The sequence below is a fragment of the Falco biarmicus genome, chromosome 7, assembly GCF_023638135.1.
Source record: "Falco biarmicus isolate bFalBia1 chromosome 7, bFalBia1.pri, whole genome shotgun sequence".
Lineage (NCBI taxonomy): Eukaryota > Metazoa > Chordata > Aves > Falconiformes > Falconidae > Falco > Falco biarmicus.
In genome coordinates this window covers 29,844,575-29,871,444 of record NC_079294.1, presented here as the reverse complement: position 1 = coordinate 29,871,444, position 26,870 = coordinate 29,844,575, and the positions used below count along the sequence as shown (strand labels likewise).

Here is a 26,870-nt window from a genome sequence, read left to right as displayed (position 1 = left end):
AATTAATGGGAACTGGGGAGAGTCGACTGGAACAACTTGTAGTTACCTGCCAAGAAACCGTGAACTTTAGTAAAAGGTAATTCCGGCAGGGGGAGATCGCGACCACCGACTCATATACCACCTACCCAAATCGTACCCTAGACCCATTTCTGGACCTTTCTAACCTTTACTGCGCAGAATCGGATATGGGAGGAGAGTATGTTACTGATTTTCGGCAAATACTATGACTATGCATGAATACTTAATGAATATGCATGAATAAGTTCTATATATGGTGTATGATTTTGAAACTTGGTGTGCGTTGATTGTGAGAGGACTCACTCATGCACCCGGCTGTTAATAAAGAAGTGTCTGCTTATCTACATCACATTGGTGTTGATAAATTGTTCATTCTGAGATTTCAGCAACAGTTTTTGGCTACCCAGATGGGACCTCGCTGAAGGAGACCGGAGGAGTTGGGGACCTGATGGGTTCCAGCCAGCACCGAGGGTTTCTCGGGGATACCCATCAATCCCCGATCCGTAAGGCTCTTCACGACGTTCCCTGGATTTTGGTAAGACACTTCTTTTTTTTTGTAATTGTAGTAAGTGGGTTAGAGTCCCAAGTGCACTGTAGGAAGTGGGTTAGAGTCCCATTGTATTAGTCTACCTGACAGATGCAGCAAAAGCTGCGCAGGGTAGGACTAAAGGAATTCTAGTGTAAGTGGAAATTGTCTGCCTGTAAGACATAAGCGAAAGCTATTGCAGGGTTGGACTAAAAGGATCCTTGTGGAAGTGGAAGCCTAGGCGTCTGCCCGTAAGACATAAGCGAAAGCTATTGCAGGGTTGGACAGTAGTATAGACAAGAGAACCTATATGCTATAGTGTTCTCTAAGGTAGCGCCTCTAACAAGAAGTTAGAAGGTTTTTTTGTGTTACCGAATTGTTTACTTTGGTTGTGTATTGAGAAGAAAATTCAGAAGTGTATAATATTGTGTTACATACCTTTGTTTAAAGTAACAATTATGGAAAAGTGTGAGTGTGGCTGTAAGGGTAAGACGTGCAATTGAGCACGAAAGCGAGTGTGGAGTTCGGATCCACGGATCGGAGTGACAGATTTGAGTGATTGTGCATTGTACTGTAAAGTGACTATACCATGGCATCTAAGTTAACTCAGTTGTTTAAAAGTAAAAGTATGGGTAATCTTGCTGCAAATGACAAAATCCTGAAAAAATTCTCCGTTGGGATGTTTATTGGTACATTGGGGAGATTTACATGATGATTTGCGAAAGAAACAGATGATTGAGTATTGTAATAATTGGTGGCCTCTGTATACATTGGATAATCAGGAAAAATGGCCCATGAATGGGACACTAAATTATAACACAATTCTGCAGTTAATGCTGTACTGTAAAAGAGAGGGGAAATGGAGTGAAATGCCATATGTGGATTTGTTTTTTTCCTTAAGACAAAGAAAAGATTGGCAGGATGAATGTAAGCTAACTATTAGAGATAATTTGGTAATGGCTATAATCTCTGATAATAAGAAAGTGAAAAAAAAAATGTTGCTCAACCTGTGAGATTGGGAAGGACTGTTTGAAGAAGAGAATTGCCTCTGAAATTGATGAAGGACCAGAATTAGATATATCCCCTCCTAGGAGAGAAAGGAATTGGGGTTGAGAATTTAGGGAACAGGAACAGGTGGAGGAACCGGACAGTAGTGGAATAGAGGATGTGGAGGAGGGACCGTCCGAGATTGTAATTCATACCCTGTTTCCCAGAGAACTTGACAGCAGACACAAACAATAGCTCCCCTGCGACAGGGAGTTGGTAACGATGGGCCAGTGTATGTGAAAGTGCCTTTTTCAGTTATGGATTTGATGGAATGGAAATGTTCAGCAGGAGATAGCCAAAGTAATGTTTTTAGATGATTGAAGGGGACCGGAGGGGAACCCAGTTGAGCCTCTGGTTGTAATTAAGCTGGGAGAAAAAGAAGTTAAGTTTTTAGTGGATACAGGAGCAACATTTTTGGTATTAAATACCTGTAAAGGAAAAATTGGAACAAAACCAGCCAATGTAATAAGAGCAACAGGGAAAGAAGAAAACAGGCCATTCCTGCAACCCCTGGATTTGAAATTTGGAAATAAGATAATTATATATGAATTCTTGCATGTACCAGAATGTCCGATACCCTTGTTAGGAAGGGATTTGTTATCCAAATTAAATGCACAAATTGTTTTTGAGGAAGGAGAATTTTTCCTGAAAATACCAGAGTCAAAAACGAGAGAAATCCTGATGATACAAGAAAAATTAAAGGAGCAAGAAATTCCACTGAAGGTGAATTTGGCAGTGATCCCTACAGTATGGGAAGCAGATATTCCCGGAAAATCGAAACTAGCAGAGCCTGTCAAAATAGACTTAAAGGAGCAGGGACAGTAAAAATTAAGCAATATCCAATCAAACCAGAAGTTAGACAGGAACTAAAGAAATTGATTGATAATTTTTTTGAGTATAAAATTTTGGAAGGATGTGAACCTGAGTATAATAATCCTATTTTACCAGTCAGAAAACCTTTGGGTGAATATAGGCTGGTGCAAGATTTGAGAGCAGTGAATCAAATAGTTAAGGATATTTGTCCTGTAGTAGCAAATCCTTATACGCTGTTAACAGCGTTAAAGGAGACTTACCAGTGGTTTACAGTGCTTGATTTGAAAGATGCTTTCTTTTGTATACCTTTGGAAAGGGAAAGCAGAACACTGTTTGCTTTTGAATGGGAAAATCCACAAACTGGGCGAAAAATGCAGTTAACATGGACAAGATTACCCCAAGGATTTAAAAACAGCCCAACAATTTTTGGAAATCAGCTGGCAAAGGAGCTTGAAATCTGGAAACAGGACAAATCAAGGCCTGGACGTTTACTTTTACAATATGTGGATGACATACCAGAAGAAAGGTTTACTTGTATACAGTTGACTATTGACCTCTTGAATTTTCTTGGACTAAATGGGTACAAGGTGTCCAGGAAGAAAGCCCAAATAGCCTGCCAGACTGTGATATATCTGGGTTTTGAAATTTCAAAAGGGCAGCGACAATTAGAAAAGATTACAAAGAAACCATTTGCAGTATACCTGAGCCAAAAAATATTCATTAACTCAGAGTGTTTTTGGGAATGACAGGGTGGTGTTGCCTTTGGATTATGAACTATGGGCTAATAGCTAAACCGTTGTATGAGGGCCCAAAAGAATTCTCCCTTTGTATGGTGCCCACAACAGCAAAAGGCTTTTGTAGAGTTAAAAATGTGCCTTAATGTCTGCACCTGCTTTCGGACTTCTGGATGTAACCAAAGATTTTCAGTTGTTTGTTCATGAAAGACAACGCCTTGCACTGGGTGTGTTAACTCAGAAGATAGGAAACTGGAAACGACCAGTCGGATACTTCTCCAAACAACTGGACACGGTGAGTAGAGGGTGGCCAAACTGCCTTCAAGCAGTGGGGGGCAACAGTAATGCTCATACAAGAAGCTCGGAAATTGACCTTGGGAAGAACAATAACAGTCTATGTCCCACACATGGTGATAACTGTTTTAGAACAAAAGGGGGGACATTGGCTGTCTCCGAGCCGAATGATGAAGTACCAGGTGGTACTGACTCAACAGGATGATGTGAATCTAAAGACAACTAACCTGGTAAACCCTGCAGTGTTTTTAAGTTCCATACAGGAAGAAGGACAACTGGAACATGACTGCTTGGCTACTATCAAGTACGTTTATTCCAGTCGTGAATATCTGAAGGATGTACCACTGGAGTGACCAGACTAGGAATTGTATATTGATGGAAGCAGCTTTATGGAGCAAGGAGTCCGATATGCAGGATATGCGGTAACAACAGCGACTACAGTTACAGAAGCAGGAGCACTGGCGACAACCACATCAGCCCAGAAAGCGGAACTTATTGCTTTGATTTGAGCCCTAGAATTAAGTAAAGACAAGAAAGTAAATATGTGGACAGATTCAAAATATGCCTTTGGGGTGGTGCACGTCCATGGGGCTTTGTGGAAAGAAAGAGGGCTATTGTCCTCTCAAGGATCAAACATTAAGCATCAAAAGGATTATTGCAAGCAGTTCAGAAACCAGATCAAGTAGCAATCATGCACTGTAAGGCACATCAAATTGGGAACACAAAAATAATTTGGCTGACAAAATGGCAAGAAAGGTAGCAAAGAAACAAGCATTACAAATGGCAGTAATTCCTTCTAAAACAGTAACCCTTCCCAGGGAGAAACCAAGATATTCAGAAGAAGATGACAAATTAGGTCAGTTATTAAATGCTAAGAAAAACCTAGCTGGATGGTGGGTAACCCCTAATGGACAAATAGTGGTTATACCTCTTTTGATGAGAGAGGTAATTCAAACAAGACATCAGGAATGTCACTGGGGAGCGGAAGCCTTAGTAACTTCTTTACGGAAACAAGAATCATCAGTTAAAATGTTGGGAATAGCTAAAATGATAACTGCAAAATGTGAAGTATGTTTGAAAAGTAATCCAGCGATTAAGAAAAAAGTTTAAATGGGTAGATTGAAATCTGGTACAGAACCTGGAGATTATCAGCAAGTAGATTTTTCAGAGTTACCTAGACAAAATGGGTACTGGTACATCCTGGTGGGGGTTGATACTTTTACAGGATGGCCAGAAGCCCTTCCCTGTCGCACCACACAAGCAAAAGAAGTAGTGAAGTGGTTACTACAAGAAATAATTCCAAGATTTGGAGTTCCTGTTGGAATTTCTTCTGACAGAGGTCCACACTTTGTTGCAGAAGTAGTTCAAAGTATTAGCAAAGTATTGGGTATTATTTTGGATTTACATGCGTCCTGGAGGCCACAATCTAGTGGGAAGGTAGCAAGGATGAATCAGACTTAAAAAAGACAAATAAGTAAAATTTGCCAAGAAACTAATCTAAAGTGGCCTCAGGCGCTTCCATTGGCATTACTACGAATCAGGGTACAGCCAAAGAATGGAACCTCAGTCAGTCCTTATGAATCATTATATGAAAAACCGTATGAGTCTCCAGAACCAAATCCAAACATACATGTAAAAGGAAAACAGGATGTGTATAACTATTTGCTTTCTCTAGGGAAAACTTTGGCTGCAATTTGGAGTGCAGTAATTTGGAATAGACCTTTATCCCTGGAGAATTCAGTGCATGATTTCCAACCAGGAGACTATGTCTATGTGAAGACCTGGACCTCCAAACCTTTGCAGGAACGTTGGAGAGGACCTTTTTCAGATACTGTTAACCGCTTTTACAGCTATCAAGATTGCAGAATCAGGTGCTTGGATACATTATACTCGGGTGAAGAAAGCACCTACTCCATGGAAGATTGTTAACCATGACTCAGAGACTTTAAAATTGACTTTGAAACATGTCTATTTTTTTTATATCAGGTTTTGATGGTTCTTTGGATTTTATTTTGGTCGGTAGTGTTGGTAGGATCATGGACTGACTTGGTGGACAGGAACAAAAGACAATTAGAAACAGAACAAGTGATTAACATTCCCAAACAAAATTTGATGTTAGGATTGATTAAAGGATTTGCCATTTTGCAAAATGTTATGCAGATTACTGTTTGTTTACCAATACCGAAGGCAGTAGGTGAATCTATTCCATGGGGAATTTTAACTATGAATCTGACTAATCTGGAACATGAAAATGAAACCACTTATTGTGAACAAAGGCCAGTAACTCAATGGTATGAACACGTAAAGGTTATCAGAAAACAGTGGAAGTCACCAGGTAAAGAAACAGATTGTAAAAAACTACTGAATTATGATTTTATAACAGGATCCTGACCTAGTGCCATAGCTCGAGTTCTTCTTCCTGGGGGTCCAAATCCCCAGTTAGGATGGTGTTCTTATGATGAACAACTTAAAACCAATGTGAGCAAAAGTATCATGGAATGGAAGTGTAACAAAACTGGCCCAGGTACACAATTAGTAGAACAATGGGACTCTATATGGTCCATGTCCATACTTTCCCCAATTCCAGTACATGGCCAGAACTCCTTGGTGTTTTCTTTGGGATGGAAAAGCTTTTGCAGTTTTACCCTCAGTCAATGATAAAGCAACTTCACTGAGAGAGAAGGAGAACAAAATAGTGCCATGGTGGAAATGTGAAAAGGTGTATGATTGCAGCAATGCAGATTTAATAATTCAAAGAATTCCTCCTTTGGCAGCTGCTTTAAAATATGGTTGGTTTTGCCGAGGTCTTAAGAATACTCTCAATTTAACCAGCACCTTTACACCTAGGAAAGGAACTCTGTTTAGTTGCAGAAAATCTACTATTAAAAAACCAGGACATATAGTTTGGGCATTAAGTGATGGAACCTGGACAACTCATTTACCATTAGATAGTAAGGTGAAACAAATTACTTTAGGTATGTCAACATTGTGTCCAATTTGGAAAAAAATCACCATTTAAAGGACCCTTGGAAAGTTTGAAATTAAAATGAACCAAGAGGTCTGAAACAGATGATGATACTTGGAACGAACCATCAACCGGAGTAAAAATTGCCTGGGCTCTTGCATCACTTTTGAATCCTATAGCATCATATAGAAATAGAGAATGGCTTTATCAGTTAACAGGTCAAGGAGAAAAGTTAGCAAACATCACCAAGAAAGGGTTTAAGGAATTGAATATACAGTTACAGGCAACTTCCAGGATGACCTTACAAAACAGAATGGCATTAGATATGCTTCCATTTAAAAAGCATGCGGTATGTGGATATCTCAAGGATAGATTAGACCACTGTTGCATTCATATTCCAAATGTCACTCAAGATGTGGAACATGATCTGGAGTTACTGGGTAAAACTGAAAAGGAAACAGAATCAATTCAAGAAAATATGTCAGAAGAATGGCTGGGAAAAATTTTTAGCAAATTAGGATGGAATCTAAGCTCTTGGATACAGTCCATAATCAAAACTTTGTTTCTGTTACTGATTGTCTTTCTGATGCTCATGCTAGTATATGCTTGTTTGAAGAAACAGTTTACCAATAGAATTGCAGTCAATCGCATGATCATGAGAGAAGTACCAACTATTCCACCAAGATATAGTCCACCACCAAAATATGCTGAAACAAATGTTATGTAAATAATGTGAAAGTATTGAAATAGTAATTTTCAACACTTTCAAAGGAGGGAAATGTTACAGATCTGCTAATAAGTTAGAATTAATTGACTTTATTTGATTTTATAAAATCATTTGGAATAAGAAATATATGTTAATGAAACTTGTAGTTGCACAGCAAAAGCTGCTATGAAATCCTTTGTACAGCCCTGTACCAAGGCCAGAAGAATGGGCTAGAATCATTGTTTAAAACTTAGGTAAAAAAATTGGGATTTTACAGATTTCTTTGTATTTGACTAGTCTTCTGTATGTAGAAAGTGTACTGAAATGTCAGAATATAGAATTAATGGGAACTGGGGAGAGTCGACTGGAACAACTTGTAGTTACCTGCCAAGAAACCGTGAACTTTAGTAAAAGGTAATTCCGGCAGGGGGAGATCGCGACCACCGACTCATATACCACCTACCCAAATCGTACCCCAGACCCATTTCTGGACCTTTCTAACCTTTACTGCGCAGAATCGGATATGGGAGGAGAGTATGTTACTGATTTTCGGCAAATACTATGACTATGCATGAATACTTAATGAATATGCATGAATAAGTTCTATATATGGTGTATGATTTTGAAACTTGGTGTGCGTTGTTTGTGAGAGGACTCACTCATGCACCCGGCTGTCAATAAAGAAGTGTCTGCTTATCTACATCACATTGGTGTTGATAAGTTCTTCACTCCGAGATTTCGGTAACAGTCTCTGTGTGCAGCCACACAGCGTGAGAGCCACCACCACCCGCACAGTTTTTTCCCAGTCATGCTGGGGCTGTGCTCCTTCCCTAGCACATGGACACAGCTGTCTCTGTAGTGTGAAGGAGCTGTCTGGCCTTGGTGGTATCATTCCAGATACATATTCATGGAATAAGAGAGGAAAAACTGGACCCCATCTTCCAAGCTGCCCCACTGTAAAGAAAGATCCAAGCTGCAATGTTCCTGCTGTCTCTTAAAGCAGGCAGCGGTTCAGATCTCTGGCTCCAATTCAGTCCTGTCCCTTTATAAAAACCCAGGTGTTAGTGAAAGTACTATCCGTGTCTGCTTCAGCATGTGAAGAATGTGTCACTTGCCTCATTGCCTTAAAAGCAATAAATCTCTCTTTATCATGATGGTCACTTAGTAATGAAAACCAGTGGCCACATCAGTTATCTGAAGGAGGCTAAATGACAACTTGCTCCACGCCCTATACAAATCAGCCAGATAGCTTCAAAGCCCTTACTGGTTCCACGCGGCTGGATATATCCAGAGTGGCTGAAACGGGCCAGCATACAGTGCTTTGTCATCCCGGCACATCCTACCCATCCTGCTGCCAGCTGAGCAAGGACACACAGGGATTTCTGAGTTTCTACTGTGATTAGACACAGCACCCTGTAACAGTTTATGTAGAAACAGCAACTGTATTTAATCATGCCTTAAATTTGGTAAATGTCCCACCCAGCTATCTCCGAGCATTTCACGAGCCTGGTCCTTCTCTTGACTCAGGTATTCCTCACAGTGGGTAGGACCCCTTCATAGGGATTTGCTTGTGTTTTCCATTTTTCACCTGTAATTCGGGAAGAAGGCTATGCAGCCACCCTTTTAAAGGGCTTTGGGAACTCTGCAAGGAGAGTGCTATTTAGGTACCAGCTATCTGTAGCAGCATGTCACAACAAATTCAGCTGGGGAACAGCTGGCTCTGTTGCTGCAGCACTCGTTGAGGACTCAACTCCCAAATGTATTAAGACTCCATGTGTGGTCGAGTCTTTTTGCGCCTTCATGCCTCACCTGTAAAATGGAGACAATAATGTTTCTCTGCATAAATGTTGAGAGGTCATACGTTAATGGTACTCAGACCATCACCATGCAAATACCTGAAACAGATAATTCTGCAAGAGCCACAGACAGCATTCATTTGCATTTGTATTCTGCAAACTACTGAAGGAACCAGGCTATTAACACCTCTGTTCTAGGGGGAAATGCCTGGAGACTCAGACCAGACATCTAAATGGAACTTCATGGGGTGTGGTGTCCAAACTTGGATTTGAATGTAGATTGCACGGCTATTCCCTAATTTATTTATAATAGCCCAAACCTCATTGTGAACTCCAACCACTGATTTACTAGAAATCTGAATCTGGATTTGGCTGCCCATTTTGTAGCTTGGGTCTGTCTTGAGACTGCCCTGTAGTCTGTTTTAATCTACTCTGAAGCTGGAGATTTATTTCTACAGGAGACAGGGAAACGTGTTATGTTGCCAAACTACTTCCAGTCTTTTCCAGAATTACAAGTCAGGGGATGGGGGGTAGGTCTTTGTGATTTCCATCCTACAATCTAAACCAGATGAGCTACCCTTGCAGCAAAAACATTTAAGCAATAAAAGCAAAAAATAGGCAGAAAAAGTTCTGTTTTCCGATTAACTGCATTATTATGACTTAATTTTTTTAATGAGATGCACATAAAGCAGGTTACAAGATAACTTGATCACTACCTTTGATTTATCCCAATGAAATATACAGGGTTTTTTTTGCCAGGGACAAGGAGGTGACCATAGCGTAATACAGTGGTTGTGCTTATTAGAAACAGAAAGCTCTCAGGCTGCAGAAGGAGACTCAGTAAAGCTCATGTTACATTAATCCAAATATACAAACAATTAAACATGATCCAGCAAAGCCATGTTACTAACGTCAGCCCAGGTGAGATTAATAGCACAGAGCATAAACCTTAGCAAGTGAGAAAGAGGGAGGTTATGAGGAAATCTGTCACCAGTTTTCTCCATTCTTCTCAAGGTAGAACAGCCAGAAGGCTCTTGTCTTCTTGCCATACAGCACTCCAGTCCTACTGCTTGTACCAGGTATGAGGGCTAATACCTGTGAGTTTTCCCTCTTTAGAAAAAACAAAGTGAAGACACATAGCCAAACAGCAGTCTTCAGCATAGCGGGGCTGAGATAGCCCGCGGACTCTGGGATGTGAGTGGGACAGGAGTTGTTACAGGCAATGAGAGTGAGGATTTAACCTGAATCAAACTTGAACGCAAAAATGATAAACCCCCAAGCCTTACACTGTATGTTATTGTTGCCACCATGTTGTTTACCTGCACTTCCTTCATTTTGATGCCGGTATCAGTTTTTTTTTTAATGCCTGAAAAGTATCGAATGTGTAGCTGGCATATTGGACTAATAGGATGGTAGTAAAAATCTCTCTCCTGTTCCTTTACTCTTTACGTACATGAAAGACAAGACAGTATCAAAAGCAGAGGAAAAAACAGAGACCCAAAGAATCAGATGGCATTCATCTCGAAACTTGAAAGCCCATGAAATGACTAAGATGCTGGGAAAAAAAAAAGTGCCATAATTAAAATGGCTGATTGAGGAGAGATCCAGTGAATGCCAGGGTATAATCTGCTGGGAGCCTTGCTAAAAACATTGCTGGAAGAAGCCAGTTGTACATAACTGGGAAACACAAAGCTTGATGAAGTTGCACAGGAATTTCAAAATGCAGGCTTGCTGGATGAACGCTTAGTTTCAGTGGCACACAGCAAGTTAGCACACCACCAGAGCAGACCCAAAGCTGCTCCCCCACAGCCCTGGGCACCAGTAGATCTAAAATTGTCATCACCTGCCCACACTGAATCTCAGGAAGCTGCCAGGCATAGCCGTCACACCAGATGCAGTCCCAAATTTTGACAAATCCCAAAGTAATGGAGATTAAGAGATTAATGGTCTGATTTTCACTGTCTTGACTTCACACATGTGCTGCTTTATCCAGGTCTGAGGCATCGTGGCAGCCCAAAGCCTCTGTGGTGGATTTGGGAATGGGGGCGGCTGGATTTGCTGAGCTGGCAAAGAGCTCCAGGAGGTCTGTTGGGGCAGCTACAGAAGCCACTTACAGCATCTTCATAGCACTTTCTGACTGCTCCTCAGCTGCAGCGAACTGGGATGCTCTACATTTTTAATCCATTTCTATGCTAAAAAAAGTAGATTTTCTTGAACTGCCTGAGAAAGTGGTCTGGGCTGAAGCGGGTTACCTTTTGCAGAAGGGGACTGGTGCTGTCACACAGGGCATGATGGTGGCTCAGCAGTGTCACTTCAGAGGGGGAGCAGAACTACACCAGGGAGCAAAAGCCTTAAACCCCCCCAGGTTAGATGCAGGAAAGTGCATCTGCCTGTGTTCAGCAGCATGGCAGGAGGGCAGCGCAGAGGGTGTCAGCCTGAGAAGGACTGGAAGAAGTGGGAGAATAAGGGAGAGGAGGAAAAGGCCTGGGGAGCAGATGCTGTTGTGAATGAGGAGGCAGAGTGAGCATCCCTTTGGCTCATGCTAGACCTAGAATAGCTAGAAAAACTAAATCTTAGTGGTTGCAACTAAAGTAACACCTTTAACTTTACTCTGTAAATTCCGAGATGATTGATCAAAGAATTGAGAAGAAAAGGAAAACTAGTTTTACAAAACATCACAAACTACAATGCTTCCCAAGAATACCCTCACATAGGCAGGTAGGACTAAGTTTGGCAGTACCAGAACAGCTTCGTCAATGTTTTCTGGTGGTTTTATATTATTCTAAACTCTGCCTCTGAATAGTCATCAGTCTTTTTTCCACTGTCCATAAAGCATATGCTATCTTGGATCTTAGTTGTATGAGGTTAACAGATAACCTTCTTATTTTTTGCTTTCAGTCTTTCAGCACTTCTGCCATTGAAGATCCTCTTCTGCATCTTCAAGTCAAAAAATCTTTGTGGCAGATTTGGCATTGCCTGTAATAATTTATGAATGTGATGTGTTGACATGTTTACTGTGTGCATACATTGAGCTACTTCAATAGCTGGATTGTCAAGATGTGTACCCAGGAGAGAGAAGATGGATTCAGGCATACATTTTTGAGGAAACACTTGGGAAACAAAGCAAGCACTCTTCACTGTTTTGGCTGGGGCCCTGCTAGGCTTGCTGGAGAGGTTTCCCTGGGAGGAATGTGGGCTCCAGGAAAGCAAGACATGAAAGACCCCAGAGAATTTACAGAGGACCATTTAAACAGAGGTTTTTGAGAGTAAGACTCCAAAAGGGGTCGAAAGTGCTCAGATCTGTAGATGTTTACTTTAGTAGACATTGGCAAGACTACAAGATAAAGTGAATGTGAAACAGTTTTTAACCAACATGCTTTATTTCAAAGGTTAAATGGCTCTTCTGTTTTGAAAACATTGTTTGGGTCACACAGGAAGGCTGAAGGTCTCTGTTCTCACGTGAGCCTGGAGAAAGTATGGGGTATGTAGGCCGGAGCTTGCTGTAAGTATGTGAGAATCAGATTATCCCATCCATGGAAGGCTAAAAGCTCAAGGCCTGACATAAGCAGAGGGTAAGTTAGAAAGACCACTGACAGCCAGAGATACAGCAGTAACCATAACAACACCATCATCTTTCTTATAAGTCCTCACACGTAATTCTACTAATGACTTGTATTAAACATTTAAGCCTTAGCATTCAAGTGATTCATATTTGTTACAAAAAAAATGTCCCATTAACACAAAGTACAAGCTGAAACAAAGTTAATGAGCCCTAATGCTTGCAGGATAATTCAAAGTTTAAGGGTGATATTAACAAAAATAAAATAAGGAAGAGTGGAAAAAATCCACTTTCATTGTCCACCAGAGAACCTGAGTTTTATCCTTTTGGTTCATAAAATCAAATCTATTGCTCAAGTGACTCTTACGCTGTTATTAAAGTAGTAGAAGAACACATATATGTGCATAATTAAGTACCCCTATGTGACCATAAAAGGTCTGCCTGGCTGTCCATGGGGAATGCGAGTGGGACTTGATTCATGAGCACGGAAGAGGGAATGTCATTACTGTAATGCCCCTGTGTTTCACTACTTTGTCCAGGGCTCAGCCTTACGTGGTAGAGTGCTCGGGCAGGCAGCACCAGAAACAGGAGTGTTTCGGTGCAGAGTCTGGGCCATATGCCCTGTACATCTGAGAGGCAACAGTAAATTGACCTGGAACTGCATGAATACTTGTCCTATGAAAATCTTAAGTATAACTCAAGTCAGGCATGCAAAAAACTGAGGCACTAGGTATATTAGGAATATCTGAAAATTTAGATGAATATTTTTTTATTTGCCTTCTGGTTTTGCACTGTGAGATACAAATGGCAAATGGGTAAGTGGAGAAAAAGTCACTGACATCTTTCTGCCTTTGAAAATGGGTGATCTGGCTTAAAGCATTGGCATTTTCATCTTTGTGTTCAAATGAGGAGACCAAACAAGTTCAAGAAATTAGAAGGGTAAAGAGTACATCTATAGAATGACGTTTTGGAAACAATGAGCAGTTGTATGGTGACCAATTTCCAACCACAGTTATGTTCACTTTCATGTTGCCCCCATTAATCACAATACCTGGCCTGGGAGCCCCCCAGCCATCTCAGTCATGATAAACAAATTTGGAAGCAAAAAATTGAATGGTAACAACACAACACAATGGAGTTGTGGAGCAGGGCACGCATGGAAGCACTGTGCACATCTCCTGCAACGCCTCCTAACTCTGATCCTTGGTAAATAATCACATGGTGCTACAGCAAGTCCTTGAAGAGATATGAGGAGGTTTATAGCAGGACCTACAGCTACTTTGTAGATGCAGCCAAACTCCTTTTGAGCTGCATCCCCCGCGGGACTGGATTTGTTCCCAAGAGGGATCCCTGTGGCAAAGTGCCTCTCATCTGTCTGTCCCTGGAGGAAGCACGGTGCTGTGCTGGCAGCAGAGAAGAGGCGGCAGGGGCATTTCTTCTTGAGATAGGAGGGGAGTCACCTGTGCCTTGGGGCTGCTCTCGGGGCTGTAAATTCGGGCGAAAGGCCAGAAATCATCCAGGCGCTGCCAGCTGGAAAGCCTGGATTTACAGGCTCTCCAAGAAAACAAGGCTTAATGAAAAACTTCAAGGAAAATTAGAGAAAATGGACTGACATGGACATGAGAAAACATTCTACAGTGTAGATTGTAAATTTTTTCCCCATTTGGAGAGAGGCAAGAATTTTATATTTTATCCGACAGATACAGATAACAAAGCAGTCCTCTACATGGGAGAGTTAACATTGCTAAGATTGATACAGGGAGACAAGATGCACTTGAAGACATAGGAAAACTGCACCTCTGAGAAAGTCTCCACTATTAATATTTTTCCTTTGCAAACGTGGGTCTTCTAAGACACTCTTTTCTTTAGGAAGGATCTAAATGAGGAGGAGGTGAGAAGCAGAGCTACAAAGCATGTAAGAAAGCCTCAAATACATGAGTGGGAGGAAGGAGGAAGAAAGGAAAGAATAATGAAGCTTGCATCACTGGGAGCAAACAACAGAAGGGAAATGCATGTATTTGTGGCTAAATTTTGCAGGAACTTAGGCTGAGGTTTAAAACTGTTGTGGTTAGCATAGATACAGGCACAAATTAATTCAGACAACCTGATCAAAGGACAAAGAAATGGTATTACCGATTTCATTAGGAAAATTACCTGGCTTAGAGTTAATGGGCAAGCACAGGGAAAAATGACTTCTTCGTAACGTTGATGTGGAGGAGCCCTGCAAAAAGTAATCAGCACCCATAGTGTCTATGATGATTACGTGATTTGGGGATTCCTTCAATGGGGCCAGGATTTTGCCTTTCATGGAGACTCCTGTTGGCATCTGTGGGATTTCCTTATGTGGTGATGTTGCAAACAGATATCTGTAATTTTAAAAACAGTTAATAGATATCTTGTTATTAACATGGTGCCCAGGGTCCCCAGCTCTAGCTGCATCGTCAGCTGAGCCCAAATGCTCAGCTACTCGTGAGGTGTTTTCACTAAAATTAAATTAGATTTTTCTACTTCAAGAGCAGCTCCAGTGGCTACCACACCAATGGCTACCCATCTGAACAAGGAAAACAAGCCTGGAAAAGGATCCTGGGATTAAGTTTATTCCATACCTTGCAATTTCTTGTCAGTGCTTTGTTGTAAGGGCACCATTAGGCATTCAGTGAGCAGGGCTGATCTCTCCTGCTGCAGTCTTATGGATGTTGCAGAGCAGTCAGTAGAAATCTTCCAGCCAAACAGAATGAGGGACTTGCATGTCTTAAGCAGGAATCCTGTGGGATGGCAAAGCCTCCGTCTCCATGTCACCAAAACCACCTATAAAAGGAAAAGTGTAACTTTGTTCAGGAAACCCCAGGGCTTTATACACACTTTGGAATACACTGAGCCCATCCACCCACTGAAGATGCTAGCATCAGGGAATCAACAGGAGGTTATGGCCATCTGCACAGACGAGCAGTGCACAGGGATACAGCTAGGACCAAGGTGGGAGCGGGGAGACATTTCATGCCAGCAATTTTTACGAATGAAAGAAATGCACTGCTACTTCAACCTACGCAGGCTTAATCAAAATCCATCCTGAGACAGCAAGAAAAAAGGGCAGAGAAATGATGTTTCCATTCCCTTCTACCAATAAAGCTGTATTCCATACAGGTACAGAAGAACATTCCTTTTTTGTTTCAAATTGTATCATCAAAATTCAGAGTTGCTAGTTTTTGTGTATTGTTGACCTCCGAAGGTCATGCTGGTGCAGAATCTGGGTTTCTTTGTGACATTCCCACACCAAAGCGTGTTGGGGCTGGGAGCCCCATATAATTGAGTAGCGGAATTTGGGTAGGCAGGAAAAAGTGTTGGCAGGACACAGCTCTCGTCCTGCCCTCTGTCCAGACTCAGTGTCAAGGAAAGGATGTATCCTTCAGGGAAAAATAAATCCCATTGCGTCCCAAACCAGTCATTCCCACATTACGGCACAATAAATTGAAAGGGATAAAGCTAGGCTTTTCCTATAATCGCTGCAGCATTCGCACGTACCTTGAGTTATCACTCTGTGGGGCTGTTTTGAGAAAGGTAAATTTACAGTGAATAATTACATGGCCTTTACAGGCTTGATAGTTCCCCGGGCACGTGGCAGCGCTGACGGCACCAGCTCCTTCCCAGCCCCTGACGGGCCCCAGTTCGGTCCAAAGCTCCCTCTCCCTGCTCCATGGGAGCCAGGCAGGAGGCAGCCGGAGCAAGCTGGGATGGGAGCTGCGGAGGGGTAGAAGAGCGAGGAGGAAGGGGCAGGAGCTCTCCTGGTGCAGGGGATTGTCTCTGTTTTCAGCTGTAAAGCACACACGATGGTGAGGTGCCAGGCCCCGGCCGGAGCTCCCAGCCGGTAAAATGATAAGGAAAATAACTGACAGCTTTAGTTCGGCGTGTCTCCGGCTCCAGACAGCAGAAGTCCGGCTCCAGGGCACGGAGGTCGCTCAGAGAGTGGTGGCGCGGGGCTACCCCGGGGGCCGTGCCCCGGCGGTGTGCCAGGGGGACAGGGCGGGCACACGCGGGACAGCGGCCCCCCGGGGGCTTCCCCCTGCGGGGAAAGGCGAAGGCAGCGCGGGGCCGGCCATCCGCCGCCTCCCGCCCTCGGGCGGCCGCGTGCCCACGCACCCGCGGGGAGCGGCGCTCCCGGCCCGCCCCGCCGCCCGCCCGCTCCCACGCTGACCCCTCTCCCGAAGTTTCCTTCGGGGAGGCCCGGCCCGGGCACCCGCCGCCAGCTCCGGGGGGCGGCCCGGCGGGGCGGGGCAGGGCGGGGCGGGCGGGCGGCGCTAGGGCCCGGCGGGGCGCGCCGCCGCCGCCGCCGGGGCTGGGGGGGGGCCGGCAGGCGGCGGCGCGGGCTGCGGCTGCCTGCCGCCGCGGGGCGCGGAGCGGGGCCGGCCGCGGGGAGCAGCTTACCCCCGCGGCGGCTTCGGGAGCCACGGGCCGCGGCGACGAGGTAACGGCCGCAGCGAAGCGTTTCGCGGTGTCATTGGGAGCGCGTGCGGGCGGGTGGGTGCCAGCCGGCCGGTCCCCGCGGCAGCCGCCGCGCCCCGTCCCTCCCGGGGCGGGGAGCCACGGCCAAACTTTTGGGGCTGGCGGCCGCCGCCCGGAGGCCGCGGCGGGGAGTTCGTCGGGGCTGCCCCGCGCTGCCCGCACCCGTCCCGCCGCCGGCGACGCGGAGGGCGGCGGGCGGCGGGAAGGGCGCCCCGGGGCGAGCGGGGGACGGCTGCGGGGCGGCCGCCGGGCCGCATCCCGGGCGGGCTGTGCCCCGGCAGCGCCGGCCCCGGCTCGGCGCGGGCGCCCGGACGTGGCCGCGGCGGGCGCGCTGGGCGGGAGCGACGCGGCGGCGGCCCCAGCCGGGCCCCGGCGGGCGCTGGCGGGGCAGCGGCGCAGCCGGCGGCGGGCAGCCACCCCGCCGCTTCCCTTTTGTTCCGGCGTGCCGCCGGCTGCTGGATCCGCGCCCGGCAGGGAGTCGCTCGGTACTTAACGGGCTCCGTCCGTGTTTGCCCACACGCCTGAAGGGCATCCTCGGCGGGGGCCGGCCGGGGCCGCCAGCGAAGGGGTTTCCCTGCGCTCGCACCGGCTGCCCTTTGCCTGCCCTTAAGCTGGCGCTGAACTTACCTGGACTTACTGTGAATTAATTTCCTCACACTGCGTGCGTGTGTCCCTGCACTCGGGAGGAGGGTTTCCTCGGTGACCCGCCGGCTGTGCCGCGGCCAGCGGTTACCGACATCCTCCAAGAGGTGCCTGTGGACACGGCCGGCGTGCGCGGTACCGCGCGGCGGCTCGCCAACCCAGTTTACCGAAACTTTAATTGCAGCGAGGCGCCGCTGCGCCGCGAGCCGTTTGCGTCAGAGCGGCCCGTTACCCCGGTGGGATAACGGCGCCGCCGAGGCGGGCGGTTCTCGCGTGGGGAGGGCTCCTGCTGTTCCGCGGGGTGAACCGGGAACCGCCATGAGCGAACAATGGCGGTGGGTTTGTGTGGGCTTGAGAACCCCAAGGCAGTAACGGCTGTGGCGGGCGCGGTAGGTCGGGCGGCGGGGCCCCGGCTCCCGCGGCGCAGCCCGCCCCTCGGCCGGCCACTGGCACGGCGGCCGCTGCAGCCCCGAGCACCGGGCCCTGCAGCCCCGGCCGCCCCAGCGTTACCGTCAGCAAAGTGGCCCCCGTGGAGGAGAGGGACTGTCCCAGGAGCTGTGCAATCTATAAACACTTTTCTGATTGGTTTAAAAATTTAGACACAGGAAGCGGATGGTATCTAATAACAGACAAGTGGAGACACTGTTGTCATGGAAACTGAGAAGACTACCCCCCCCCCCCCGTGTATTTAAGAGAAAAAAAAAAAAGGGCAAAAGAAAAAAAGTCTGCATATCATCAGAAATGCCTGCAGACCGCCTTGCCTGCAGTTGCCTTTCCCACAGCATCTGTTGAAACTCGAGAACGTGCCTGTCAAATCAAGGTCATTTTACAATAAAACCCCGCGCCGCCGCCTCCCCTCTTCCCTCTCTGGACATTATCCCTAACCCGCACTTTCCACCCAAGGAGGAGCCTGGGGGGTGCAGACCCCCTGCCCCGTACCCACCGGCTGCCCTCCCTGTGGTGGCTGTCCTGCCCCAGCCGGGCCTGCAGTGGGAGGACCACGGGGATTAATTCCCAAAAGTAGCCAGGGATGACTTTTTCATTTAATCAAATGACCAGGCCACCTTGTGGGAACCTGTGGACTGGGAAAGAAAGCTGGAATTGGTTACATCTCCCTCTGTTCCTCTGCATTACAAAGGTATATTAAAATGTAATGATTGGGACTTGAATATTAAGGGTGTTTCACAACTCTGCCTCACCTGGGGAAAAAAAAAAGGTGGCAAATGGCTATGGGAAGCCCTGTGCAATTGCTTTTAATAATAATAAAGAAAATAACCATTCAGTTATAGCATGCTACTTAAGGACAAAAGCAGAGATACAAGAGTAAAATATATTTCATTACTGATGAATGCAGCATGAGAAAATCAGACTGTTATTGTGGTAAATTGAAGTTTTACTTTGCTGGACTATTGAAAGTTTATTGTGTGTGAAGGGAGAGCGCTATTTTGCTTTTGGAGCAGGAGAGAAGTATTTCACAGCAAACTCACAATGAAGGTTTTAATGCTTTTACTTATGTTCTTGGGCAGCAGCTGTTGATTTTAGTTTGTGATGGAGAGATGTCTTTGAGCATTCACTGCATTTTCTCTGAAACATTTCATTTTGTTGCTCCCTTTAATCTTCATTTTGCAGTGACCAAGCTGAGAAAAAGCACTTGAGTGCTTTATCCACTGTATAAATCATCACTTTGAAACCTTTAATGACCAGTTTGACCTCTCTTGCCCCTTTGCTTGCATTTCACTTCTTGCATTATTATTTCTTAAGAAAACCAGAGAATGGTGAGCAGGTCTTATGGATCATGAGGTAAATTCTGCAGGGCGCTGAGGCAGAGGTGCTTGGCATCCTCTCTACCCACACCCTTGCATCTTGCTGTCCAAAAAACCCAAGGCCTGGCTTAAAAATTTGGTTGCGGGGAGAGCAGCCTAAAGGGATGGTAGAGCTGGAGAGAGCAGCGCCCGCTTCTTCTCGAGGAGTCCCATGGAGCTGGGGGTGCAGGAGCTGGGACCCCCCACCTTGTGTTGGGGAAGGGCATAGGGAGCTGGGTAGCTGCGTCTTTAATCCCGCTCGTGTCTGATTAGCCAGGTGCTGCTTTTAATTGTTGTGGAGTTCAAATGGAGAAAGTTTGGCTTGGTAGCGAAAGTGTGCTTGCTTCTAGAAGCGAATTTCCTGTTGTCGGGAGCAGCCTTATCTGCAGGAAGGTTTGCCGGCAGGAAGTGTGTCAGTTACTTGTTTTTACACAGTGAAGGAAATGAGCTGGATTAGGTACTTTCTAGATTTACCCTTCACTGTCCTCTGTGTTTGTGCTACTCTATTTATCTCTAATGGTTTTAGTTTGTGAAAGTTTTATGATGTCAGTGATTCCTGAGGGAAATGCAAGAAGTTAAATGCTTGTGTTGCCTTGCCGTTTTTTGCCGTGATAAAAACCCACCCCACCAACCTCCCTGGGCCACATTTTCAAAAGTGTCCAGTTTGCAATTTATACTTATTGAGCCTCTTTAATGATACTCAGATAGGCTTCCCCCCCCCCCCCCCCCCCCCCGAATGAAAGATCAAAAAATGCACCAGTTACTTTACTAATAGGAGCAGCCCTTACACTTCTGAACTGCCTTTCATCGTGGATCATAAATCACTTAACAGAAATTAATTTTTTAATATCCAGAGAAGTTGTATGAGTGTAGGAAGCCAAAACGTAGCATTTCACATGGACTGCACAAAATTGCAAGGCAAATTAGGAGCAGAGCTTATAGTCAAATTAATTGCCCTTTAATTAGCAATTGCTTACGGATTAAAACTTTGAAAATGTGTCTACCTTTCCCGAGTGCACCTGTGCTAATGCGCCAATGCAGTGTGTATATATTTGGGTTGTGGGGTTGGGGGTGAGAATATAAGCAGTGGTTCCAGAAAATACCAGTCATTTACTGGTCCTTGTCCAGCCTGGCATGGCGGGGATGCCAGGTTGGAGGCTTGTACGATTAGACACAGCTTTGAACGAAGGTCCAGACTAAAGGCAAGAGCTGGGATTCAGGTCTTTGTGTTCTAGTAAGCAGGGAGGTTCAGGGAAATAAACATTATTTCTCCAATGTTGGCTTGCAACAGAGTATTTATGGTGTTACCCTGAACTTTCACAGAGGGTTTTGAGAGGTAAATGTGGAAAAGTTACATAAACTTGTAAGAAGCTGCCTGGCATCCTCTGTGGCTTTAAGTAGTGATTTTTGGCATAGGAGCTGTCTTGGTGTTAGGAGATGTTCCTGGCAGAAGAGGCTGCCAGGGCTGTCCAGAAGCCTAAGCTGGGCTGGAACGGGACCATCCTGGCTGATGCTGGTTTGCCAGTTCATGACTTCAGACATAACAGAGTGCAGCATGACTTTGGCCACAATTTTGAAATGTTTCTAATGAAACCATGTTTGGCTTGCTACCTGGTCTCATGGCCAAGCCCAAGTAAAACTGTAACAAAATAATGAAGGGCTGGGAGGTGGCGGGGGAAAGACTCCAAGAAAATTTCATTTAAACCTAAAAGTTAGGGCCCTGTATTTTTTTTAGAAGCAATCAGCTGATTCTGGGAAACTGCCCTGAAGCTCTGGAAGGCAAGACGGTACTTGGGAAATTACTCTTCTAAGCTTTGGAAATACTACTCCATTTAAGGTGCTTGAAGTTGAGCTGCCAAGCATCAGGGCAGCTCAAACCCTCCTTAACTGCACTATAACCGTTTAGCGGTCTTGGGACTTTTAATTGATCTGGGCTGAAGCTGGTTGTCTAGCTAAAGTTTGCACCTTGCCTGCCTGCATAGCCCATGAAGGAGTGAGTCTCCCTGCACCCTGGTTGTCCTCCTTGAGGATGGGCACAAAGTGGTGGGATAGCTCTGCTCTGGAGGTGGCTGGTGAGAGGGGCCATGGCTGGACACATGACTTTCAGGTGGTTAAAGTTGTGTAGGACCAGCCTTGTGTTAGCCCAGGCACTGGTGCACGTCTGCTCACCGGGGGTCAGTTTTTCCCCACCTCTCTCGGGGAGGAACAGAAGTGGCACATTATGCTCTTTCAAAACTCTCCATAAAGCTCATCTATTCTGTAATGTCTGCAAAAATTGGATTGGGCTAAGTATGCTGGCGGCGAAACTTGTGCTTATTATGCTGGACAGTATTTTGTTGTGCTTTCCTTTGTATTTCTCTGCCTGTAGTCTAAGAATGTCTTTGCTGGCGGTGGTGTTGCTCTGTGTCGGCGCTGGCTGCAGGACGGCTAGCCAGCCAGCAAGGCTATGACCTGTGGTCAGAGTTGGTAGGTGCCACTGGATGGAAAGATCTGCCTAGCTGTTTAACGCTGTTGCTTTTTCCAACATTAGCAGGAATTTACATCAATGCTAGTTGATACGATGAAATTTCCAACCCTGGATGTTTTTACCTTTCACTGAATATAGGTTAAAACCAAATAAAGATAGGTATTATTTAAGGACCAGGATGGTTTTGGCCCACAAATCTGCCTTCCTTTACCCACCTCCCACATGCTGGGTTGTGGTGGGTCCCTGTATGTGAGCTCTGTTTGCTCAGGCTGAGCGCGAGGTTCCCTGGTGGGAGCCTAATTGCAAACTCCTTACCTGGCACCTGTTTGCAGATACAGCCCACTCACGATGTCTTGGCGTGCTTATTTTTGTTGCAAGGAAAATACACCAATCTTCCTAAGAGACAGGGCCTTACGTATGAGGCAATCTAAGCTAGATTCTGGAAAGCATTCCACAGGATGGCAGCTTTATTGAAACTTGCTTTTTAATACAGTATGGCAAAGCTGTTGCTCTTTTTAGTGTAGTTCTTTGCGAGACCTGCACCCGAGCAGTGGCCTCGCATCTCCTGTGACCCTGCCTTCTGTCTCAGGCTCGCAGGCTCCTGTCTCCAACCCCTGGCAGCTCTGCGGCTCCCCAGTACAGTGCTGCTTTTTGTTTTTTCTCTTGGGCTTTGTAGAGAGGCTAACTTTTTCCCTGGATAAAGTTGGCTTCTGGCACACCATGCGGATGCAAACTCCCCAGCCTGACCCATCCTTGCAGAGTTATGCTCAGCTTTACTCCCCTCAGTAAGATTTTCTCATTGCCAATTTAATTGCTGGCTGGGCTTGCTGCGGAAAGGAGCAGAGGCATTAGAGGGGTTACAAGAGGTTATTAGAGATGGGAGGAAGCTGAAGGTCTGACCCATCCAGATTTAACTGGATTAAATCTCATTTTACCCCCAACTCCAACGTGTTTTGATCTGGGTTTTACAGTAGATCATTTGTAGAAGCTACCCAATTAATATGTTAATTTTAACACCAGATTTTGTAAAGCTTTTTTGTTCGAGGTGGAGAAGGGATGCAAATGTTTTGATCCTATTTTTATCATTATCTTCACTGAGTTTTTCTCACTCTGTGCTTTGCAGAGAGAAGCGAAATTTTAATAATTCACTAATATACTTTCACTTCATTAACATTTTATCATTCTGGCATTGTGCATATGGTGAACTGCTTAGTAGTCTCATTAAGGGGCCTGATCTTGCCCCCATACTCTCAACATTTCTCTAGGTGTGGAAAACCCTAAATGTAGGATGCAGGTGCCATTCTGCTTTTTGGACAGAGTTTTTCTCTTTTTCCAATAGATAGTAAACTGAAAAAAATGTGCAAGGTTGGAGGGTTTGTTGGTTTTTTTTTTTTTTAAATTATTATTATTAATTTACAAAATGGAAACATTTATACAAAGATAGCAGCAATGTGTGGGTTGGAGCCACTTAAGCACCAAGCCTCCCGCCATTACAAAACTTAACTGTGTGGTCTAGAGAGCATGAAGGCACAGGGTGTTATTGTGGTATCATTTGCATCGTTTTATACTGTGGCATGTTTGGTTTAAGCAGGGATTTAGACTGGTGTTAAAATGGTTATGAAACTTTCAGGTGCCTTACCTGGGATAGCATGGTGCTTGGTATGAGGATGGCACAAATAACATGTAACACTTCATGTAATCTGGGTGATTAAGTACATAAATTTGCAAGTAAGTGCCTGCATTGTGTTGAACAGGTGTTTTTTAATTGTGTTCTAATCTGAAATGGGTGTTGAACTTTCATGGGGACTCTCCTTCCCTTTTTTTTAGCATAAAATAAACTTCTGAATCAGTGCATGATTTGTTACTGCTAATTAACTGCTATTAGCACACCAAATTACTTTAGGCCTATTCAGAAGACATAAGAAGCCAAGCATGGCTGAGGAGTGGAATGTGGGTAGGTACAAAAGGCTTGAGAGTGGAAGGAAAATTTCTGGGTTGTGAGCGGCAGAAAACTTAAGGCCAGGTAAGAATTTCTGGAGGAATGTGTGTGGCTGTTGGGCGACCAGAAGACAAGAGATCACAGTAATAAATACAGGAGATGTTGAGGGACCGGGCTGGAGGTTTTTACTTGTCAAATAGAATATATTTGCTTTTAGAGGCACCAGGACAGAAACTCATCTCTTGTAAATTGATATAACGCCATTGGAGTTAGTGGAATTACACTGACTTACACCAGCTGATGGTCTGTCTGGTGGTATTGAAAGAAGAGTTAAGATGTGAAGGATGGGGGAACTCAAGAGGCTATAGACCTGAACAACAGGGAGGGTGGGAGTTTGTTCAAAAGTGAGAGAGGCTGGGCAAGTGAAGAAAGATCATAAGGTCCATTGCAGCTAGTGCTGGGTTTGCTTTGATGATGAGATGCCCAGCCAAGAGATGTCAGCAAGGCAGGCTGAGTGATGGGCTTGGCTGGAGAGGAGAGCTGGTGACAAAAGGTAGGTTTCTCATTGGCATGGTAGTGATTGGTGTGTGGGTGAATAAGATCACACACAGGGTGAGGAGTGGGGCCGGGGAGGAGGCTGAGCCACAGCAGGAGCTGGAGGAGACGACTGTGGAGGTACAGAGCAGTTGCTGGACGAGGATGAGGTGGGCCGGAAGACAGTGTCTCGTGAAGCCAAGGCAGGACAGAAGTCCTTCAGTCTGGAACAAGGAATAGAAAAAGCTTACCAAATATTATTTAGGGTTAAGAAGAGAAAGGGAGTGACATTGACTTATTTAGAGACGCGAGCTGTGAATAATCCTACTACAATTAGTAAACTTTGAAAAGCTGAGCTATAAATAAACTACCTCTTTAACTGGTGTGTCTGATTACCCGCCCCCCTGTCTTCTGTTGCTGCAAAACACCCTCCTGTCATGGTGCAGCAGACCTTAATGTCCCGGGGGTGGTTGTGGCAGCGTCGCTAATGGCCACGGTGCTGCTGTGGCCGCCCATGCCCAGCTGTGCGCCTCGCCGTGCCGGGGGTGAAGGGGCCAGGTGCCCCAGCTTCCCCGGGGACCTCCAGCTCGGTGCTGTGCCCACTGCAGCCGGAGTGTCAGGGGAGGCACTGCAGTCAGGTTATTGCTCAGGAAAGTCTAACAGGTGCCGGGAAGTCACAGGGTTTTGATCAAATACGGCAGCGCTGTAGCTGTGGTTGCTGTACCCTGGTTATTAGGCTTTGTGTGGAGGGGCAGCAAGCTGAGCTCCCCTCTGGTCTCCGCGTCTGGCGGGAGCAAGGCTGAGGCGTGATGGAGAAGGTCTGAGGAAAATACCGCAGCTTCAGTCTGTGCTGTGACAGAGCAGGTCTTGCTTTGGACATACTTCACCATGGAGTAACTCTGTGCAAGGAGGAAGAAAACATGGACTGGAAAAAATGAGGTAAAATGTAGGGAAAAATGAGCTAGAATATAGAAATTAGGCATGTGTGTTAGGATGATCACCCTTATTTACAAGCAGGTCTCATTACTGGAGCAACGGAACCCGTTTGCAGGCCCTGGGGCCTGCTGCAATGACTGGAAATGAGACTGGCTAATGGTACCAAGACAAGAAAAATTTTAAAAAGCCCCACAAACGTATCAAAAGTGAAAAGTAAAGTGTATTTTAAAAATGGCTTTGGTTTTTTTTGTAAGCCAGGGTGCCATTTCTAATAGGTAGGGGTATTCCCGTTTCCTGCTCATGACTCTGGAGATCTCCCTGCCCAGCACCTCAGAGGCCACCAGCCTGGGTTGGAAAGTCAGTGTCTTTAGAAACAGAAAACATTTTGGCTTCTCAAGTGGAATGATTTATTTCTTTCCTAGTTATATCGAAAGCACATGTTGCTGTCATCTCAGCAGTTTGAGAAAAGAACTGAGCATTTTGAAGTGAAAATAGTTGAGCGGTGACACCTGGGGAAAGCAAGGAGGGGTGTGGAGGGCTCAGAGGCGCAGTGATAGGATGTGATGCCTTTCACCACAGGTCACTCAGGTGACCAGAAGGCAGTAGTTACCCTCTGGCAATGGCCATCAGCAGTTGTAGAGCCAAGGGGCACTTGCCTGCTGCTGGTCCCACACAGCCCCTGGGATGTTGAGGGTTGGCGTGAGCTTAGGCAGTGGCCTTGCTTTCATTCCTTATGGGCTCGCAACAAGGCTGTGCATGCTCAGAAATCACCCACACTGATTAAAGATGCTGGCTGTAGTATCAGGCTTCCTAGTGGTTTGCACCTGTATAGTCAGGTTGGAGAGTTGTACAGAAGTGTTGAAGAGATGCAACAGATGAGGGAAGGGGCAGGCACAAGTACATAGGCCTTGAGCCCCTTATTGAGGGGATCATTTTGCTGTGCTAGTAGCAAAGGCTTTTTTACCAGAAAAGCTGCGTTATCTTTTGTCAAGGGGCTGCACAAAATGGCCTTTGCTATGCTGATAAGAATAGTATCAGTCTTGCCCACTTGCCCTTTCTCTGTGAGGGGGTTATGTCCCAAGATGGTGGACTCTGCCCACTCTGCATGGGGGCTGCGCTTGGTTTATTTAGGCCAGGCTTCCTTCCTTCTTGCTTTTTGTGCAAAGTGCTATCTGCTCAAATGAGGATGCTTGTTCATGGTGTGACGTGTGCAGTTCAGGAATTGCTTTGAAATCTGGAGTAGGATTTTTTTTTTTCCCTCATAGTAATTTTCATTCTGAGTTTGTGTTCAGTCTTGCTGCTATTAGCTACTGCTAATTGTGTGGGGGGGTAAGAGATGGGGCCACAGAGCAGCAGGGATTGAAAGGACACAGCTCTGTCATAGACATAGTGTGGAAAAAAGATTTGCTTTCTGACTCCAAAATCCTACAGCCTAAATAAGGGATTTGGAGCAAAAATTTCTGTGATATAGAAGTCTCTACACCATTATAATTATTTGTCCTGCTTTCATATTTCGCATGCTTTATATAAGTTCCTGTCACCTGCTAATAATATATGAACACTGGGGAAATTTGGAGGGTATGCACAGTGTT

The 26,870-nt window shown here is 45.5% G+C and overlaps 1 protein-coding gene across 1 annotated transcript in view; it reads left to right on the top strand.

The window, feature by feature from the left end:
• Window positions 1–16,786: 16,786 nt before the first annotated feature.
• FOXN3 (forkhead box N3) overlaps window positions 16,787–26,870 on the top strand; it is a 212,019-nt gene continuing 201,935 nt past the window's right edge. The window contains exon 1 of the mRNA XM_056346820.1: window positions 16,787–16,920. The gene's annotated coding sequence lies outside the window, so the exon portion shown is untranslated. The remainder of the gene's footprint in view (window positions 16,921–26,870) is intronic.